General features: G+C 52.0%; 1 protein-coding gene across 2 annotated transcripts in view; it reads left to right on the forward strand.

Annotated features, from left to right (window-relative positions):
• The first annotated feature begins 1008 nt into the window (after positions 1–1008).
• LOC133210912 (ankyrin repeat and fibronectin type-III domain-containing protein 1-like) overlaps positions 1009–21090 on the forward strand; it is a 227458-nt gene continuing 207376 nt past the window's right edge. Inside the window, exons 1-2 of one of the 2 annotated variants that reach the window (XM_061350762.1) lie at positions 1734–2078; positions 6499–6624. The gene's annotated coding sequence lies outside the window, so the exon portion shown is untranslated. Of the gene's footprint in view, positions 1266–1733; positions 2079–6498; positions 6625–21090 lie in introns of those variants that run through there. The other variant, XM_061350763.1, reaches the window with a different exon arrangement.

Below are 21090 nucleotides of genomic sequence, written 5' to 3' on the forward strand. Positions count from 1 at the left end.
CTGAAGGGAAAGAAATTAAAATACTTCTGCTTGGGAAGGGAGGCACTGTGTTGAGTTCATGCTGTATGTGTGCTGCAGGTGATGAGGTCACTTAACACTCCAGAGCTGTCAGACCTGGCAGTTTTCATCAACCTTAACTTGATTTTGTAGATACTATTGTTAGTGACAACCAGCAAGCACAGCTCTTTGATGGGTGCTTCACAAAGGAGGTACCATCCACTGGTACCATTAAACCATGTCACTAAAGGCCTCTTCTACACAAGTTTTGGAACTGTTTTCCAGGGACAGTGACTCCCCCACTGCCCTGGGCAGCCTGTTCCAATGCCTGACCACCCTCTCTGTGAATAAATTGGTCCTAATACCCAGTTTAAACCTCCCCTGACACAACGTGGGGGTGCTTCCTCTTTTTCTACCCCTTGTTACTTGGGAGAAGAGACCAGTCACCTTCTGGCCCCATCCTCCTTTCAGGTAGTTGTAGAGAGAGTGGCAAATGGCAGCTTTTGATGCAATGAAGTCATCATTGCTAGAAATCACTGAAGCAAAAAAAAAACCCATCAGCATTCCTGGATGGAATGGATTACTTTGCATGTTCCTTGTACCCCTTCAGGCACTGGAGCTGCTCTAAGGTCTCCCCTTAAGGAGCCTTCTCTTCTCCAGGCTGAACCAGCCCAGAGCAGAGCTGCTCCAGCCCTTGCAGCATCTCCATGGCCTCCTCTGGACTTTCTTCAACACCTCCACACCCTTCTTGTGTCAACCAACACCCCCCCCCCCCCAGTTCTTTTCCTCAGGGCTGCTCCATCCATTCTCCCCCAGACTCTGTATATGCTTGGGATTGTCCTGAACCAGGGACAGGACCTTGCACTTGGTAAGGTTTGCACTGACCCACCTCTCCGGGCTGCGGGCTGGCACTCTGCCTCGGTGACAGAGACCTCACACCCGCGCTCCCCAGCCAGTGCATGTTCTGCCGCAGCCCTGGGTGCTGGATTCCACAGGAACATCTGGCTCCGAGCGGCGGTTCCCTTTCCCAGGGAGCTGCTCCAGCAGGTGCCTCTTCAGCGGGGCCGTAAATCCACCCCCTGCAAGTCTGGAAGGCGCCGCCGGAGGTTCTCTCCCGGCAGCGGGGGGGCGGCTGTGGGCTCTGCCTCCCGCTCTGCCCGGCCCGCCTCGCCCGGCGCTCCCAGAACTTCCGAGCGCGACTTCGGGCTGGTTGCGTTAAACGAGGAACGAACCGCAGCGGAGCAACGGCAGCGGCCGGCTGAGCCCCGGTAGGCGCCGTCGCCGGGCCGGGGCCCTCCGGGGCCGGGCGGCTCCGTTCCGTTCCCCGCAGGGATGGCCCCTCTCTTCTTCCTCCGCCGCCCACCCCAACCCGCTGCCCTCCACCGGTTGCATCCCGGCGGGCGGGAGGGAAAGGCCTGAGGGCCGGCGGAGCAAATAAGGGGTGGCGGGGATGCGTTCCCCCTTCTGTTCCTCTATTCCCCCCCTTTCCCCTCCTTCCTCGGCGGCTCCCGGCTGCCGGGAGTTGCAATACGCTCTCCTTGGCTTTCTTGTTTTCCTCTCCCTTCCCTTCTTCCCTTGCACTTGGAGTAGCTTAATTGGATGAGCAAAGGCGAGCCGCGGGGTGGGATTACTTCATGCTCTTGCAATGCTGTTTTTCAGCCCTTCCGCCCGAAAAGCGCCCAACCAGCTGGGCCGCCCCGAAAGCACGGTGAGGGGGCTGGCGCTGCTCCGTCGCCGCCGCTTCCCGCTGTGCCCGGGGCTTCGCTCCGAAGGGAGGTTCCGTTGTCTCTGTAGCTGGTTTCAGAGCTTTGCTCGGCTGAACGGGTTCCTGCAGCCACCCCGGTGCGGTGCTGTGTGCCTGTAGTTTCCTCTTCTGCAGGTTAATCCCATCACTGGGGCTTTTTTCCTTGTCTTCCGAGATTTCTATAGAAAATGTGAGATCCAGGCAGTTCCCTTCCCAGCATCCCGGCTGGTGGCCTGGCTCCTGCACGCGGGTCCTGACGGTGTGGAGCAGCTCTGAGCTCTCTTATCCTTCTGGAGCTTATTTTCCTGTTTTGTTGCTGCAAGCTGGAGTTCCTCAGGTTTGTCTGAGAATGGGGGGGATGGGGAAAGTTATCATGTAGATGGCATTTAAATTCCACCAGTGAAACCAACAGAAATGGCTCTCTGAGGAATATGGTGTGTTGGGATGTGCTCCTAGAAAAGCTTTTTCTTGAACATGAACCTCATTGCGAGAGAGACATTGAGGTGCTGGAGCGGGTCCAGAGAAGGGCAATGGAGCTGGTGAAGGGTCTGGAGCACAAGTGTGATGAGGAACGGCTGAGGGAACTGTGGGGTTTAGTCTGGAGATGAGAAGGCTCAGGGGGGACCTCATTGCTCTCTGCAGCTACCTGAAAGGAGGATGGAGCCAGGAGGTGACTGGTCTCTGCTCCCAAGAAACAAATGATAGGACAAGAGGAGATGGCCTCAAGGTGTGCCAGGGGAGGGTTAGACTGGATATTAGGAACAATTCCTTCCCAAAGATTGCTCAGGCATTGGAACAGGCTGCACAGGGCAGTGGTGGAGTCACCGTCCCTGGAAGCGTCCACAAACCATGTAGATGAGGCCCTCAGTGACATGGTTCAGTGGTGGCCTTGGCAGTGCTGGGGAATAGCTGGACTTGATGATCTTAAAGGTCTTTTCCAACCTGGTTGATTCCATGATTCTAAGAAGTTATGTGTCTTTTTAAAGAGATAAGACTGAGAGGGCAAGTGCTGGACTTTGTTTCCTTTAGGCCAAGTACCAGGAGGATGCTTAAATGTGGGGATGATCAATCTCATCCATCAACCTGAGTCCAGGCTGGACAGGGCATGGAGCAGACTGATCTAAGTGGAAGGTGTCACTGCCTGTGGAAGGGGCTTAGTACTGGGTGAGCTTTAAGGTACCTTCCAACCCAAACCAGTCTGATTCTGTGAATCTCCATCTGGTCCTTGGGTTGACTGGATGCATGTTTGCATGCTGCAAGGTGTGAAAGTGAAGGACCAATTTACATCTGTCTCATACTCAGCTTTTCTACATGTTCCCCTTGAAAAGAGGTTTTGGAAGGGGAAGAGATGCTTCTCAGCGCAGTGTGGTGCTCGGGAGCATCTCTCTGATCCTATCTTTCCCCTACAGGTACTTTTTCTTGCTTGCAGCTGACAATTACAGCAGTAAAATAGGAAGGGAGCTGTTTGTCTTCCTTCTTTATTGTAAATATTTCACCTGTCAGACAGTAACTCTAAAAGTAATTAAAGCCAAGGAAAGCTGCTTTGTTCATCCCAAACCTGGGCTTCCCCTGATGGTATCATCCTCTGGGTGTGGCAGCTCTGCTTTACTTGCCTCTGTTAATTTTCTTGCGGTGCCGAGAACTCCCATGTGGGCCCTGGATGTCGTCCTGCATTTTGAGGAGTTCAGAACTTGCTGACTTGCCGATTTTCTTCCCTAAAATGTAGTGCCCTGAGGTGGGAAATTTCCTATCCTGGCCTGTCCCCAGGGACCTGAAAGTTGCCCTTTGCAGCTTTCACCCCATCAAAGGTGGTCTTGGATAATATATATATGATATACATTGTGTAATATATATATATATTTTTAAGTTACTTGTCTCATCCGAAGTGTGGAGAACTTGGTGTTTCTTGGTATAGTTGCATGAGTTACCTTATGTCCTTTCTTCTCTCCTTCTGCTAAGCAAAAACCCACATCTATTTTGATGCCAGCAACAACTGTTCAAATACTTCCCAGAACCAGGGCACCTCTGTTCCCTTTGTGTTTGTGCTTTGGAGCAGTGTCCATCTTGGATGGTCTTCTCCAGTGCAAGGAGAGGGGGCTGGAGGTGGAGGGAAAGCAAATGCTTCTGGTGAGGTTGCTCCAAGCTGCAGAAGAGTCAGAACCTGTCCAGGAAAGTGATGAAATCGTGGTTTCTCTTGCTGGAGAAGCGCTTCTTTGGGACAGAGGCATCTCCTGCCCTGTGCAGCGGAAGGAACTGTCATAACTTTCCCAAAGTGGTATCTGGGATGTTAGTGGGGAGCAAGTTGAGCTTTTGATGCTCATCTGGGTGAGAGCTTGGTGACAGTGGATTGTGTCTGTTCCTGTTCCTTACAGGCTAATTAAAGCAGTGCTTGGAAAAGGGTGATTGTTATCCTTGGGGTGGCATCGTTATGGCAGTGGGTCGTTTAATTACCAGCCCTTTACCTCCATCGAGTTATAACTTGGGAGCAAACAGTTTTCTTGTCAGCTTTAAGGATTTAATTTGTTTAAGAGGGCAAGTGATCATTTGCAGAGCTCAGCCACAGTAATTATCCTTTACGCATCATTAACATTGGGAATTGCAGGGAGCAGTGTAGGGCTGGAGCAGAGGACCCATGGCTGCAGAAACCCAGGCAGTGCTGGGAACTAGACCTGCAGGGGATGTTGGTTGTGGTGAGGAGCTGAGTCAAAGCATAACCAAGAGCCCCATCTGTCTGTCCCAGTCTGTCCATCCTGGCTCCAGGCAATGGGAGCTGCTGAGGGCACAGAGACATTCTTTGGGGCGTGACTGGTGTCTCTCTGAATGCTGCAGCCACCACTCCTGGGTGCTTGTGTCTCTCCCAGAAGGGGAAATGTGTGTTGGCTGCTTCCCCAGCCCAGGGCTGAACTTGGTGTCTGCGACAGCGAGGCCTGGAGCTGTGCTCAGGTTGGGGTGGAATTCCTCCTCCTTGTAGCCTGCATCCTCTCCAGGCTGTTCTTGCCTTTCCCTTCTGACTTTGCTTCAAGTCTTTCCCTGCTTTAACTCTGAGATGTTAGATGACACCTCTCTGGTCTGTGGTGGCAGGTGAGCTGTGCTGTGTTCTGCTGAGGCTCTCTGAGATTCCACAGCCTGTTTGCTGGGGCTGCAGGCCCTAAGGCAGGCAGGGACACTTGCCAGCCCCTGCAGCTCCTGGCCCTGCCCCTTGCTGCTGCTTTCCTGCATCTCCCTGCCCATCTACTCCATAAATGCTGCTGGATTCTCCCACTATTTTATGTGGTTATCTCAAACCCACTCAGTTATCTGTGTCTTGTTGGCTCATTCTGACCCAAATTGTGTCCTCCCACTGAGAACCAGGGCACTGCTTGGCTTTGGGGATGCCAAAAGACACGAAGAAAGGCCGTGTAGCTGGAGGATGGGTGTGGAGCTCAGGTCAGTGGGGCCATTTTGATGGCACTGATTTGTCCTGAGTTATGGGGTGCACTGTCTGCTTTTGCGTGAGTGGAACCAGTCCCTGTGATCTCTGCTCCCCTTTGGCCACTGGCAAGGGTGGGAGAGGGACCTCTGTGGCTGGGGACATGTGGCTGCCTTGCTGCTCCTCTCCCTCCCTGCAGGAAGGGCTGGCACTGTTCTGGGTGCTCTGGTGCCCTTCAAGCCGTGCTTGGTCAGCTGCATGTTGTCCCTGAGGGCAGGAGATAGGGTGCAGCCACCTGGGATCACCCTAGGGATGACCTCACTCCAGAATAGTGCCCATAGGGTATCTGGTGTGGGAGTGAGGGTCTACTCTGCCCTGGCATGGGCAGGCGGGTTGTACCACCAAAGGTCTCATGCTTGGGTCCCCCTTGGAGCAATAATGTTTGGTGGTACCTCAGGTTGCTATGGTGATGCTGAGTCACCTGACTGTGCTCCAGCATACCTTGCTCCTGGTAGAGAACCCAGGTTCTCCAGAGCTTTGGTAGGAAGTTACTTCTTATGATACACTGATGGCTTTGTATTTTTGACCTTTGAAAGCTTTTCCTGCATTGGCTACATGTAAGAAGTGGAATATTCCACACTGAGAAATGGTGAGCTCTAGCTCTGAAGCAGAATGGCTGATGTGGTCTTTTGGATGTCTGGCAGAGCTCATTTAGTGTGAAACAAGGCTTGGGGTGGAGTGGAGATCCTGCATCCTGTGTCTGCATGAGAAGGGGAACCAGGAGAATTTAGCAGTGTTGTTTTGTCTGGGGGCTGTGAAGCTCATGGAGAGACAACAAGGCACAAGGGCTCCCAGGCTTACAGACGGATTTTGGTGACTGAAAGCACCTTGAGAGGAAAAATGAAATGTGAAAATGTTGGAATCTGAGTAGTGCTTGGTCCTGAGTCCTGTGGTCCCTGGGGCTCCTCTAATGCTATTCCCATTGGTGGTGTCAATGGCCATGGGGATCTGGTCCTGCTGTGCTGGCAGATGCAGCGATGCTCTGGGTACATCGATGTAGCTGTCACTGAGCTGTCATGTTTCCCCCTGTTGTTCCTTTAGCTTCCTTGGCATGTAGTGTCTGTGCTGTCTCTGTTCTGGGTGCTTTGGGCTTAGTATTTGTAAGCCCTCTCCCAGATGAGAGTCAGCAGCCTGCTGGTCTCTCTGAGGACTTGTCCCTGTCCTGTGGGTTACAGAGTAACCGGAGGGACACCCTGTGTGTGCACTGGTGCCAGTATCCAGCCTGGTTCTGGGCATGTGTGATGTGATGTCTGCCGTATAGACCCCAGCTCTTGCTCTGTATTTACAGGAGGTAACTGGAGACAGCATCACCTTGAGGCACTCAGTGCTGGTGTTGTGCAGCATTCCGCTGTGGCAGAGGGTGACTGTGCCTCTCAGAGGATCCAAAGTGACCCCTGGATTGCCATAGATTGCTGTCTACACGGTTGAGCCTGCAAAAGGTAAGAGTCCGGCAGGGCACCTGCCTGGCTTGTGTTTAGTGTCTTGTAGAGTGCTAAGAATGTACACATAGAGACAGGAGACCCCACAAGTCCCTCATATGTTAGTTCTGCTTCTTTCACTTGCAAGTTCACCTCTGCCTCTATTGGTGCGTCATTAAAATGGGAAGAGCACAGCTGCCCTCTAACTTCTTAGATTGGACCTCTTCTTCTGTTGTTCTGCTGCAAAAACATCCCTTTTTAACAGTACAGAGTGGAAACTGGAGTAATAAATGCATTTGGGAGTCATAAGCTGAGTGTATTAGTACTGCTTATAAGCTATGTATTGGGCTTGGTTGGGGCTTCAAGGCACATGCACACAAACCTCCCCATAACTTCATAGCAGATGCAGACATGCACTGTGCCCTGCCCATGCAACCCTGCAGTGCCATTCATATGTGCAGGTGACTGAGCTTCAGACGTGCCAGTAGCCTATGGGGACCACAGAGTCATCTCCTTTTGTGCAGGTTTTTTCTCATCTGGGACATGGGGAGAACTGGTTTTACTTCCCAGAGCAGAGCTTGTAAGACCTTGTTAGTTAGTGATTAGCTGGTGCTGGGAGGCTTCAGCTGCAGGTCAGAGGCAAAGCGGAGTCTGGTGATTCTGTGTGTGCTTGTGTGTGTATGTGTTAGGTGGCAGCGGGATCTTGAGGATTTTTTGTCCCTACATTGCAAGTGCTGAAGAAAACCTTGTGCTGGTCCCTCATGCAGGAGGTTGCGACTGACTCCAAGGCAGCTGGTAGCTCTTATTTGGTGACTGAGGTCTATTAAGAGATGTGAGAGAGGTTTTGGGAGCTGCTGGTTGGCTCAACAGGATGTTTCTTGGGGCTAATAATATCACAGGATGGCAAAATCCCTAACTCCTGTGAGGCTTTACAGTGAGTTTGGGTGTCCAGAGTTGTTCTCTTCATTCAAAAGGAAGGGGCAAGGTGTGGGTTTATTATTGAGGAGTAAGAAACCTGCTGTGCAGGTCTGGCAGGGATCTGCCTTGGCTGGGATGTACCTGCTTGTTCTGGTGCCTGCTTTGAAGCAACACAGGGAAGAGACTGCTTCATGCACCAGCACTTCCAGTTATTGCTCCTGGCTGGGCTGGGTGGTGGTTCTCCATGCTCGCAGCATCAATATGGATTGCTTCCCAGGGAGCAGTGCTCTGGGTATGCAGATGTTGGCTTGGGTTTCCTCCTATGCAAAATGGGTTTCTAGCTCCTTTATAAATCAGCTTGAGATGTAATGAAAGACGTCACTGTGGAAGAGGAAAACACTGTTAGTGAGTTACTCACCTCATTAACAAGGTCGGGTCATTGCCTTGTAACGAAATCATTTTGTTTTGCTCTAATCAGTCTTAGTAGCCTGAGTGCTAAGTAATTACTCATGTGCTCATGAAAAAGATGGGACAGCAGGAGCATAGCTGCTGGCAGGCTTCTGCAGCTAGTTGTGCAGATGATTTTGGGAAGGCATCTTTCCAGCTGTGCAGTGCCCATGGAGCAGTGCTGGCAGAATCCATCTTCAGCCAGGAATGGTTATAGTCCTCCTTACAGCTGTCTGTAGGGGTGTTCAGAAGAGCATTAGCAGCATTCTTGGACTTTGCTGTGCAAGCTTTGGCTTGATTTTTATGATGCCATTTGATGTGCAGCATGCTGGGTTGTCTCTCCAAACTGTTCCTTTCTCTAGTCTATGTAAGTCGTCGAGACCCCAGGGGCTGTCAAACACATCTGCTCTTTAAACCAGAAAGTGTCCTCCTAGGCATTTGCACCCCTAGTGTATTTTCTTTAGGTTTTTTTAGGTTTTTTCCTCATGTCAGTGGTGTGTTCATGAGGAAACACCACTGTGGCAGCCAGGATGGTTGGGCAGGGCTGGATGGTTCATCTCAAGAGGACAGGGTACTGAGAGCTGCTGCTGTGGGAGTCACATGCCTCAGGAGAGATGACTGTCAGCAGGTCATGCTTTTCCTTAGAGGTGTGATGGTTGTGCATTTGCCTTCTGCATATCCAGAAGAGCTGGGATGAGGAGCAGCAGCTGGCACCTTCCGTAACTTGCTAAGAGGGAACGCAGGATGGGCTGTGAGACATGACCTACTGTGCTCTTGGTCTGTCTCAGCAGGCCCATACCTGAGTCAGAGTGTAGCTTCTGATCAGAAGTCAGGCTGAGCTTGACCATCCCACATGTGCTGGAGGTGAATGGTGGTTTTCCACCTCTGCCTGGCAGCTCCTGGGAGCGTGGTGGTGCGGTAACAAAACGAACACTGTGGTCTCCATTCCGTTGTGCTCTCTCTTCTTGATGGGTCCTTGCAGGAGCCTGGGTCAGGCTCTTTGAGAGTTCACAGCTCAGCAGCTGCTATTGAAGTTGTCCTTTTCTGTGAGACATTTCCTGCAACAGCATGAGCTCCTGCTGGAGCTGCAGCTTTCCCTCCCCTTGATCCGCTGCTAACCTCAGGTAAACTGTTGTTAATTCTTGCTATACTTTTTTCTTCCTAGTGTTTCCTTCTGGCTGAGTTCAGGTGTCTTTTTTTTTTTTCCCTGAAGTTGAGGGAACTGGTGTGGGGTAGAGTCTTTCTCTTGGAGGAGGGTGTGGTGCACTGGAACTCAGGTGGTTTTTGGACTGAGATCTCTGCACCTTAGGGTTTCCCTGTCAACTGGCCATGAACAGTGAAGTATCACTTGTGCAAGGTACACAGGCAGCTTTCTGGGTCCACTGCTCCATCAGTGCTCCCCACCACCTGCATGGGGTATTGTAGGTGGTGATCTAATGGACTCTTCCCTAAAGAACCATTGGGAGGAAATACTTGTATATCAGTTTGTGTAGTCAATATCATGTCTGTGGGTTGCAAATGCAGGTTTGGAGATTTGACTGCTGCAGGGACCTGCTCCTCTGCTGCTGCTTCTATTGCGAAAGCTCCTGAGAAGCAGACAGAGGCTGTGGTTGCTGAACTTCCCTTCTCCGTTCATACCTTTACTCTGATTCTCCTCCTGTGTTGAATTAGTTCAAGAAGCTGCACAGACAAGAGGCTGCATACTGGGCTTGTGTGGTGGTGTTCTGGTGACTGAGGACCTGAGCTCAGCAGCACTGGTGTGTGTGTGGGGAAGGGGCAAGCTACACAACTTGATGTTTATCCTTAATAAGCTTTGTGGGATTCTTGTTGGCCCATTTCTCCAGCCTGTTGATGCTTCCTAGTGACAGCACAACCCTTTGGAACAGACTCAGTGACTCGGTGTTCCTCCTGGCTTGCCTGCCCTTGCTCCCATCCTTTGTGTTCTTTCTTTTAGTGTCAGAGTTCAGTCAGGAGCTACTTGCTCACCTGTGCAGCCCCCCTGCCACTACTGCTTGCTTTCCAGAAAGTGGAGATGGATCATTCTTGAGCTTGGAGGACATGATCCATTACAATCAGCTGGGTACCCTGGACTGCTGTTCTCTCCAGAACTGTGTCCCGTGAGATTCCTCCAAGCAGGTCCCTGAGCAGGCTGGTGTTGGCTCTCCTGCAGTCCAGTGCTGTGGGCTGTAGGCTTGTTGTCCTGTTCACCCCCCTTGAGATGCTGAACTCCACCATCTCATGGCCACTGCAGCCAAGGCTGCTCATGACCTTTGCATCCGGAACCAGTGCTTCCTTGTTTGTAAGTCCTAGGCGCAGTGGAGTGTCTTCTCTCCTTGCTTTCCTGTGTCAGGAAGCTGCTGTCAGGGCTCTCCAGAACCCTTTGGTTTACTGTGGTGTTCCTCCAACACGTACTGAGGTTGCTCAAGTCCTCTGTGAGAACCAGGATCTGCAAACATGAAGCTTCTCCCAGTTGTCTGGAGGTCTCAACTGCTTTGGCCAGATCAGGTGGTCTATTGCAGGCACACCACCAGAATGTCACCTGTGTTGATCTGTTCCCAGCCCTGAGCCTTAAGCTCTTGACTATCCCAGGGCACAGCTCCATGCACTCCAAGCAGCTCCTCCTTGCTGTCCCATGTGCATCCATCACAGCACTGTCATCTCGCCTGTCCCACTGTGTCCTGTGGTGCTGATGAGGCCATAGCCTCAGTCATGCCCTGGATCTGCCCCTGGGCCGTGGAGGGAAGCCTGCTCCCCCCATTACCCTGCACCATGGGCCTCTCCTTTAATCGGTTTTGAATTTCCCACCTTTTAATCCCATTGAGTGCCCTTAATACCCATGTGGTGGAACACGGAGACCTCTGTCCACAGCGCCTCTGCTGGAGATTTTGGCAATACTAAAAATACATCTCGCTTGCTGGGGCTTGTGTGGGGTAGCCATGGCAACAGCGCTCTAGGAGCAGGGCTGAAGGCAATTGCACCGATTAAGGGGGAAATAGAGCTGTTAGTTAGAGCTCAGCAAACCTAAAACCAATAATAGCCCCCAGCACGCAGTGTGTGATGCTGGGCTCTGTGGGCCATCTCGTCTTGGGCTGGTTGAAACTGTCCCTTTTGGGCTCTGAAGGAGCATCCCAAGTGCAGGTTGATATCCAACATGTCCATATAAGGCACTCCCTGAGCCTTGCCCATTGGTCCCTGTGTGCCCAGCTCCAATGCCAAAGTCCCTCAGAATCAATGGGGATGTTTCATTGATGGGTTAGCTCTTCCCAGAGGAGCTCTCTTTCCAAAATCCTCCAGGGTTCTTGCAGAGGTTGTGGGTGTTCTCCCTCCCTGCTGGATGTACTTTGCCACCCTAGTGTGCTGATGCCATCCTGTGTGTGTTTGGGGCTTGGGTGCAACCATATCTCTGCCTGATGCTGTGGGAAGTTTCTGATCCTGGAGCAGAGTGGTGATGATGGTGATGCCTGTCCCCAGGCTGGCGATGGTTCCTGCCCTGCCTCTTCTCACCAGCACTGCTCAGCTCTGATCTTGATCACACTGACCCTGAAGAGCCTCTGGAAGCTTCTTGCTGTGTGTGTAAACACTGGAGAGGAGGACCCAGGGAGGGGTTCTGGTTGCTTCCTGGTTTTTACTTGTCCTGCAGCACACAGGAGCAAGTATCAGTGGAGGAGAGGTGGAGGTCAAACCACAGTGGATGCAAAACAGAGGTCTGAGAGGAAGGAAGCGGGGGCTGTGCAGCTGTGCTGGGAGGATGCTGCACCCGCTGCAAGCAGTGGTGGGATCTCCTGAGGCAATTTAGGTGAAGGAAGCCATGGTGAAGTCACCAGTTTACTTGGCTTGGTGGTGGCAGGAGGTGGTGTTAGTGGTGCTGGTGGGGATGGGATGAGAAGCTCAGGTTAAGGGCAGTAAGAATGCAAACGGGCACATGGGTTGTGTGTCCCTGGCTCTCAGCCCATGGACTGGTGGCTGGGCTGTCCCACACATAAGGTGGGCAGTGTTTAACATAGCCTTCACCAGAGAGGGATCTTGGGGTCTCCAAGAACTGGTTCTTCCCCTCCACTGGTGTGAGCAGAACCCAGGCTGTGCTCTGTGAGCACAGCTGAGCTGTGAGTTGTGCATGATTTCAGGCTGGTGTGGGTGCCCTGTGGCTCCTGGGAGCACTGGCTTTGCTGAACTGGGCTACTCCAGGGGTGGCATTGGTCCAGGATGATGGAAGTGCTCTCCTTTTGCAGAGAAGCTCCAGGCATGGGGACTGGGAGTCTTTAAACTGATTTAGACAAATTTCAAGGGTTTTAGAGTGGATGTTTTGAGCTCACTTTGAATTATGGTTTGCACCAATTTATGTTAATGGAGCTGGAGGCAACCCTGTAGCATGGGGGGTTTTGCATACGTTAAAGCAAAAGCCTGCATGAAAGCACTTTGTGACCCAGGCCAGGCTGGGGCAGAAGCAGAGCTGGTCCATGGGGGAAGGCTTGGCCATGCCTGGAGGCAGAGCCGGTGGCACATGAAGGTGCTGGGAGCCTCCTCAGTCTTTGCCTCCTGGTGGAGCTGCTTTGCTGGGTGAGGACTCGCAGCAGAGCCCATGTATCTGGGTTACCTGGGGCCAGGCAGCTGTGTGCTTTGGCAGTGCAGAGCTGCCAAAAAAGTGATGGGTCTGGAGGTCTGGGTGTGCTGACAGCACAGGAGCCGTGACTGGACTGCCACTCTTGGAACTCTGGCAGATGCAACTTTGGCTCGGAGCCTCACCAGGTGGGAGGGAGGGATTGAGGAGGGCAGTGAGCTTTACCATGCTCTGCAGGCTGCTTGGGAAGGACTGTCCCAAGGCTGGTCCTTTCCACGTTGCCTCCTCTATAGTTGCCACATTTTGCACATGCAGCGCAACTCCATCAAGGTTCAGCACTGTTTTTCCTACGTTACTTTGCAGGCAAACTGGGGCACAACACACACGTGGTTCAGCAGCTCTTTGTGACCCTTTCCTTGGTGGCTCTAGTGTCCGTGTGCCTCCCTGTTCCCCTGAGCAGGAATGCTGCAGATGTGACTTTGTGCTCTTTCTATTGTCAGTCACCTGTGAAATGCTTCTGCTCTTCCAGCCAAGGCTGCACAAGGAGCTGCAGAGGAATGATGTGTGTGTAAGGAAAGGGAAAGAGGCAGCATAAAGAGCTTCTGTTCCCTCCCTATGAGGGGTAATGTTGAGAGGGTTTCTCATAAAGTGTGCTTGCCCTATTCCTGCAAGACTAAAATGAGTTGTAGTTAAGTGGAGGTTAACTTCCCCTGTGCACACTGCCAAGGAATGGAATGAGGGATTGACTTATCTTGCAGCACTTTAGGTTCTTGAAAATGACTTGGGAAGAAGTATAGTGCTGTATGTGGTTTGAATGTTTAATTTATGTTAATAACCCAAGTTTGAATTAATTCATTTTACATCATGGACCTTTGCTCTTTCCTTTTTTAACGACGCCTTCTGCAGCTCAAATTTATCCTTCTAGCTGCTCTTCCTTTGTGGTGAAGTGGACAGAAGTCATATAGATGCTAAAAGCCCCTGCTGGACACACCCTGAGCACAGCTCTGGTACAGCTCTTCTCCAATACATGGTGTGGGTCTGTAGTGCGCGGCTGTCTCTGCTGCTGCTGGGCCTCTCCAAAGGGGAAGACATTATGTGTACTCTACTCTGGTGAGACCCCACTTGGAGCGCTGTGTGCAGTTATAGTGTCCTCAACATAAGAAGGACATGGAGCTTATTATCGAAGAGTTGCAGTGAGTCCAGAGGAGGCCATGATGATGGTCAGGGGCTGGAGCACCTCCCATTCAAAAACAGGCTGAGGGAGCTGGGCTGGTTCAGCCTGGAGAAGAGAAGGCTCCTTAAGGGGAGACCTTAGAGCAGCTCCCAGTGCTTAAAGGGGCTACAAGAAAGCTGGAGAGGGGCTTTGGGCAAGGGTCTGTAGGGACAGGGCAAGGGGGAATGGCTTTAACCTGACAGAGGGGAGACTGAGATGAGCTCTTAGGCAGAAGCTCTTCCCTGTGAGGGTGCTGAGGCGCTGGCACAGGGTGCCCAGAGAAGCTGTGGCTGCCCCATCCCTGGCAGTGTTCAAGGCCAGGTTGGACGGGGCTTGGAGCAACCCGGTCTGGTGGAAGGTGTCCCTGCCTGTGGCAGGGGGTTGGAACTGGATGAGCTTTAAGGTCCCTTCCAAGCTATGATTCTATGTTGTATCACCTTGGCATGAGTTAGGGGGTAAGACCTGTCCTACGGCTTTCTGTTTGCTTTTGGAGTTGGTAATTTGGGTTTGCAGTCGTGTATCGAGTGTAGCTTCATCTTTCCTGCACCACCATCTTCTGCTGTGTAGCTTTCTCTGGTTTCTGCATGTACGTGGCAGTTGGGTTGCCCAGGGTGGTTGATTCCTGTCTGGGAAGAATGAGTTTATTGTGGGGGGAAGAGGAGGTATTAAGGGTTAGCTTGTTATAGCCTCAAACCAAATCACAGTATCACAGTATGTTAGAGATTGGAAGGGACCTCAAAAGATCATCTAGTCCAATCCCCCTGCCGGAGCAGGAACACCTAGATAAGGTTACACAGGAACGTGTCCAGGTGGGCTTTGAATGTCTCCAAAGAAGGAGATTCCACAACCTCCCTGGGCAGCCTGTTCCAGTGTTCTGTCACCCTCACTGAGAAGAAGTTTCTTCTCAGGTTTAAGTGGAACCTCTTGTGTTCCAGTTTATACCCATTTCCCCTTGTCCTTTCATTGTTTGCCACTGAGAAGAGCCTGGCTCCATCCTCGTGACACTCCCCCTTTATATATTTATATACACTAATAAGGTCACCCCTCAATCTCCTCTTCTCCAAACTATAGAGACCCAGCTCCCTCAGTCTTTCCTCATAAGGGAGATGCTCCACTCCCTTAACCATCTTAGTTGCCCTGCGCTGGACTCTCTCCAGCAGGTCCCTGTCCTTCTTAAACTGAGGGGCCCAGAACTGGACACAATATTCCAGATGAGGTCTCACCAGGGCTGAGTAGAGGGGAAGGAGGACCTCTCTCGACCTACTAACCACCCCCCTTCTAATACACCCCAGGATGCCATTGGCCTTCTTGGCCACAAGGGCACAGTGTCGGCTCATGGTCATCCTGTCGTCCACTAGGACCCCCAGGTCCCTCTCCCCTACACTGCTCTCTAACAGGTCGTTCCCCAACCTATACTGGAACCTGGGGTTGTTCCTGCCCAGATGCAGGACTCTACACTTTCCCTTGTTATATTTCATCAAGTTATTCCCCGCCCAGCTCTCCAGCCTGTCCAGGTCTCTCTGGATGGCAGCACAGCCTTCTGGCGTGTCGGCCACCCCTCCCAGCTTAGTGTCATCAGCAAACTTGCTGATAGTACACTCAATTCCCTCGTCTAAATTGTTGATGAATATATTAAATAATACTGGTCCCAGTACCGACCCTGAGTGAGGTTTGAAGGATGAAGCAGAAACTTGAGGAGCAGTTCCTTGGCAGTGGTCTTGCTCTTTCTTTTTGTGGTCAGGAGGTGTCTCTGAATGGGCAGTCACAGCTGCGCGTGTGGCAGGGAAAATCTTACAGAAGGGGGAAAAGATGCTGCAAGGGACCGTCATAGCAGAGTCCCCTTTAGCAGCGTGCCTGGTGTGCGTTGAGCATATTCTCCCCTCCTGATGCTGGTGTGATGCTGTTGGGCAGTTTTGGAAACTCCAGGGTGAGGGCACTTTGAAGGAGGCTCCGGAGGTGCTTGCTGCAAACCTCACCTCCCACAAGTGCTAGCACTCACCTCTGGCTATTGCTTTGCCTGTGCTGTGTGAGTGCTTTGGGATGGCATCTGCTGGCTATGGGATAGTGGTCACTGATACAGGCAAACTGGTGCATGTGATCTGAAAACCCATAGAATCCCAGACTGCTTTGGGTTGGAAGGGACCTTAAAGCTCACCCAGTTCCAGCCCCCTGCCACAAGCAGGGACAACTTCCACTAGACCAGGTTGCTCCAAGACCTGTCCAACCTGGCCTTGAACACTGCCAGGGATGAACTTCACAGGGAAGAACTTCTGCCTAAGAGCTCATCTCAGTCTCCCCTCTGTCAGGTTAAAGCCATTCCCCCTTGGCCTGTCCCTACAGACCCTTGTCCAAAGCCCCTCTCCAGGTTTCTTGTAACCCCTTTAGGCACTGGGAGCTGCTCTAAGGTCTCCCCTTAAGGAGCCTTCTCTTCTCCAGGCTGAGCCAGCCCAGCTCTCTCAGCCTGGCTCCAGAGCAGAGCTGCTCCAGCCCTCACAGCATCTCTGTGGCCGCCTCTGGACTCACTCCAACAGCTCCACATCCCTCTTGTGTTGTTGCCCCAGAGCTGGATCAGTACTGCAGGGGGGGATCTCTCCAGAGCGCAGCAGAGGGGGAGAATCCCCTCCCTAGGCTGGTGCTGGCAAGGCGACAGTGACCAGAGGGGCACAGGAGCACTGGCACTGGCAGTGCTGTGGCACTGGCAGTCTGGCTCGCATGTGCCTGCTGATGCTTCAGTGTTGCAGTGTGGAGCACTGCCTCACTGATGTTTCACGTAAAGTCTTACAAAATCTTTATATCTATCTTAAGTGTGCATTACCTGTTCATGTATCTTTATGCACTAGGCAAATATGAAGGCATAATGGATAAAACACTACAAATATTTGCAATTCCCTGAGCAAAGAGCTCTCTGAAACTTGTGCTTTTGCATTACATTTGGTCTTTTATTGCGCTGCTTTTCAGTTTCACATCTCCAAGTCCTTGGCAGCCCTTCTCCAGGTTTCTTGCAGCCCCTTTAGGCACTGGAAGCTTTTCTAAGGTCTCCCTGGAGCCTTCTCTTTATCCAGACTGAACAAACTCTTCTCTCTCAGCCTCTCTCCAGAGCAGAGCTGCTCCAGACCTCTCTCCTCACCTTCACATACTTCCCCACATCTCCCTCCTCCTCACTGGAGGGTGCCGATCGTTGTGCTTCAATCGGTACAACTGCAGTTCTGCAGTTGTACTCATTCAGGTTTAAAAGCCACACGTGCTTTTGGGGACCCTGTCAAACTGCCAGGTTTCTCTCACTCTCAACAATCATCTTTGAAAAATGTCAAGTCTTACTTATTTTTTTCCTTTTTTCCTTTTCCTCTGGATCTCTTCCAAGCTCAGGGCTTTGGAGCTTTGCAAATGCTGAAAGGCAAAGCCATTGCTTACACTGGAATCAGGGAGTGTTTAAGCAAAGCCTTTGGTGAAGCTACTGCTCAGGGATACTCCAGCCTGATCTGTGGCAGAGCTGTGGGTGTGTTTGCTGCATGGATCTCATGTTGGAATGGGTAACTCTTTGTCTGAGTTGTGTCTGTGTTGTCAGCTGCAGGAGCGTGAGCTGAGAGCTTTGCACTGAAGGACACTGTGCTCTCTGTACAGAAGGTTTGAGAACCTCTGAGCTGGATTAATCCACTGGCAGCACAAAGGGAAGGTACACATGTGCCTTGCTTCCTCAAGCTCTAGCTGGCTCTCTTGTGGAGCGTGGTATCTGCCAACAGGTCCAGGCTGTGGTGAGATGCTTGGTGGTGGCGCAGTGCTCTTGGGACAGCAGCATCCTTGGTCCCATGTGTTTGGCACCCCAGTGCGGTTTCGCTCTAGTGTTTCTTCCTGATGGTACTCAGGCGCTGGAAGAAGGGTCTTATAGGTACTGGGAAGGGGGCTGTGTGGTTACCTTTTGGCTATTAAAGATGGAACAGTCAGTGGTGGGGCCCCTGGTTTGGGGGCTCCATCAGCAGTCTGAAAAGAGGAATGAACAATAACCTGGTCCAGGCTCCCCAAACCATGAAGGTGGTGAGCTGGATAAGGCTGCTGCTCACCTCATCTCTCAGTGCCAGAACTAGGAGATGGCAGTGAAACCAGTGGGTTTGAAAGAAGATGAAGGCAGGCACCGCTTTGCTGCACAGGTACCAAGTGTCTGGAGCTTGGTGCTGCAGTAGGTGGTGGAGGCAGATGGCTCATTTGAAAGGCACTGAGCAGATTACTGGCTAGCAGGTCTATAGATGGATCCAGAAAGGCCTCGTTTGGGATATACCCACTGACATTCCTCATCCCATAGCTGTGGATACTGGGAATGTCTAAGGGAATGTACCATGGGATGCCCAATCTCCTGTGGTCTCCTTAACAGTCTCTTTGGAGAAGGCTGGGGCAGAACAGCAGGAAAGCCAGGTGTTTGTGGTCTGTGAGGGTGCTGAGGTCTGCTGGGGACCCCCAAAATTGGGACACGTGTATTCAGGGCAAGAACTTGCACAGTCTTGAGCTCTGCCCAACTGTAAGACATCTCTGGGCACTGCCAGGCTAAACATTCTCTACCTGGTTTAGGTTTTGCCTCCTGTGAGGACTCTTGGTTGTAGGCTGTAGGCTGGATGTCTGAGCTGTGTCAGGTTTCCCTCGAGGTCTGCAAAGGTGCTTTGGGAGCCCAAATCCTTCAGAATGTGCAATGTCTCTTCCCAAAGCTGTGGGGTTGCTGGTGGTCCCCACCATGTAGATCTTTGACCTGTGCCAGGACCAGGGTTGGCAGAGCATTGAGTGCAGCAGCGGGAGGAGGTAATGGGAACAGGAGATCTCCTGGGCTGGGAAGGAGGATGCTGTTTACACTGGTTCTGTTGCAAGCCCATGATTTGTTGCCAGCTTTAATGACAGAGCAAAGCATATTTACTCAGCTTGTCTGGATGGATAACAACTGCTGGATAAGAAACTGTCAGATGGGAATCAATTAGAGGCTTCAGCTCTTGAGGGAAAGATCATATTTGACATCTGATGCCCTGTGAAACTAAGGACAATGTTGCTATTTACACTGTTCTTTTCTGGTTCCTTCCCTTCTTCTCTGTCATCATCTTTGCTCTAATAGTAGAGCTCTGACCCTCTCTGTGTGTTGCTCCCAGAGCCAGCGCTGACACCAACGCTCTCACGTGTTTCTTGTGAAGAGACCTTTGTGTTTGTGAGGGGGTGGTGGGACAGTGCTGCTGGCTGAGCCTCACATCCCTCTTCCCTTCTCTCCCTGAGGATGAAACAGTGATGCAGAAGGCTTTCCACCAGGAGAGCCCAGCACAGGAACCAGCATGTGCCCTGCCAAGTGGTTGTGGATGGGGTCTGAGTGACAGCTGGAGCCTCCGTGCTCTGGGTTCACTGCTTTGGGTGGCATCGTGGCCTCTTGCTCCTCTCCATTCCTTTCCTTGGTAAGCTGAATGGTTTGTGGCTTCACCTGCTTGTGCTGGGAGCTCTCTTGTCACTGGAGCAGGTGAAGTCACAGCAGATGAAGTTGACTTGCCATGTGAGGATGGCCCCTGGTTGAGTATGGGGGGCATGAGGAGGTGGGAGAGGATGCAGGGGAGTGGGGGAGGTGGTGGTGGCTCTTACAAAGAGCCCCGGTCCTGCTGACCTGGAGATGCTGCAAGACTCCTGTGCTGGGCGAGAGTCACTGTGAGTCCATGTCACCATGACATCTTGCCTACAGCCCAGCCAACTCTGCTGGAGGTGCCAGTGTGTGAGTCAGCAGCAGTGACTCAGTCAGGGTGCCGGACCCTACTCACCTCCAGGCAGAGACATCCCTAGCTGCATTTATGAAACAACCTGCTTAAAGGCCTTTTCACTAAATGGTGACACTGACACCCTTCCTTGGAGCCTCTGGGCTTGGGCACTGGGTGCTGCTGGTCAGTGGGTCACAGAGACTGTAGCTCTTGAGATGAAAAGCACGTGTGAACCTGCTCTCTGCCCTGGAGGACCACCCCATCATAAGCGACCAGCATCCATGCAGAAATGAGATGCCCTGGAGGAAAGGTCTGCAGTGGGCTTGCCTCTGCCCTGCCTCCTACCACACTAACTGCACATTACAGAGCATTTCCCTTGGGCACACTCAGTCCCAAACATGAATGCTCTTGGCAACAGTAAAGGCAAAGCTAAAGCTTTTCAGTGAGGTAAAAATAATTAATTTGCTCTGCTTCCTCAGGACTTAATTTTGAGGCTGGGTTGAGGCTCACCGAACACACACTTGATCTTATCTTGGCCTCTTGATCTCCTTTTCCTCCCTTTAATACTGACATAAAAGAAGATTTTTCAACTTCTTTTGACTGTTGGCTTTCTATTTATGCTTCAGTTGAGGTGTGAACTCCAGCTGGATCTTCTCAGATATGTGGGTTGTTCTGTAACCTGTGGAGCTGTTGTCCCTTGGAAGTAGCTTTTCCATGTGAAGGGTCTTTGGTCTGCAAACTGAAACTGACTTTCCTAGCAGGGGTGTGCTGTTGGGTTTGGCAGAACTGTGGGCCCTGCCCCCTCCATGCCTGACTGTGGGCTCTTCCTCCATCCCTCTGAGCGCCAGCGAGGTCCCTGCTCCCGGAGCTGCCTGTCCTGCTTCTGGAAAGTTGTCAAGCAGCACATCCTCCCTGTGAAGCTGGGGATCAGCCTAGGGGCCAGGCACGAGCACTGGGCAGCACACTGACATGGACTAGAAAGAGGAGAGGAGCAGGTGAGTGTGCTTCAGTAGAGTTCCTGTGCTGGGAGACATGTGCTCTTGATGGCAGACAAAGAATAGCTGGAAGTTCTGGGGCTCAGAGCTGGCAAAGCTGTCCTGCTTTTCAGTGGTCCAGCCTCTCCACAGCATGACTGGAGCTGCTGAGCCTTAAGGGACAGGGCACCAGGGAAAGGCAGTGGTGTCCCTGCTTGGCTGGGCACTTCAGTTACTCCCACTTCCCCCCCTGTGTCACCCTTGAGAGTCCTGCTTCCCCTGGGACAGGGTCCTGTCCTACCCTCAGGGTGTGCAGAGTGGAGCTGGCATAGAATCGTGGAATGGTTTGGGTTGGAAGGGATTGTCAAAACTCATCTAGTCCAAATCCCCCCTGCAATGAACATGGGCATCTTCAGTTAGATCAGGTTGCTCCAGGGATGCTGCATCTACCACCTCTCTGGGCAACCTGTTGCTGCACAGAAATGTAGACAACTGGCCAGGTAACTTTTAACTGGGACAGTTGTCCTAGGAATTACCCCTCCTGGATGCTGTTGCACTGCCTGCACATAGCTTAATGTGGAGGGCAGGAGGGTGAGGGCTGGATTTTGCCCTCCTCTGTGTTTTCCAGGGAATGCTGAGCGTCT

The sequence above is a fragment of the Neopsephotus bourkii genome, unplaced genomic scaffold, assembly GCF_033783945.1.
Source record: "Neopsephotus bourkii isolate Nb327-2 ecotype Australia unplaced genomic scaffold, CSIRO-AGI_Nbou_v1 NB_533, whole genome shotgun sequence".
Classification (NCBI taxonomy): Eukaryota; Metazoa; Chordata; class Aves; order Psittaciformes; family Psittacidae; genus Neopsephotus; species Neopsephotus bourkii.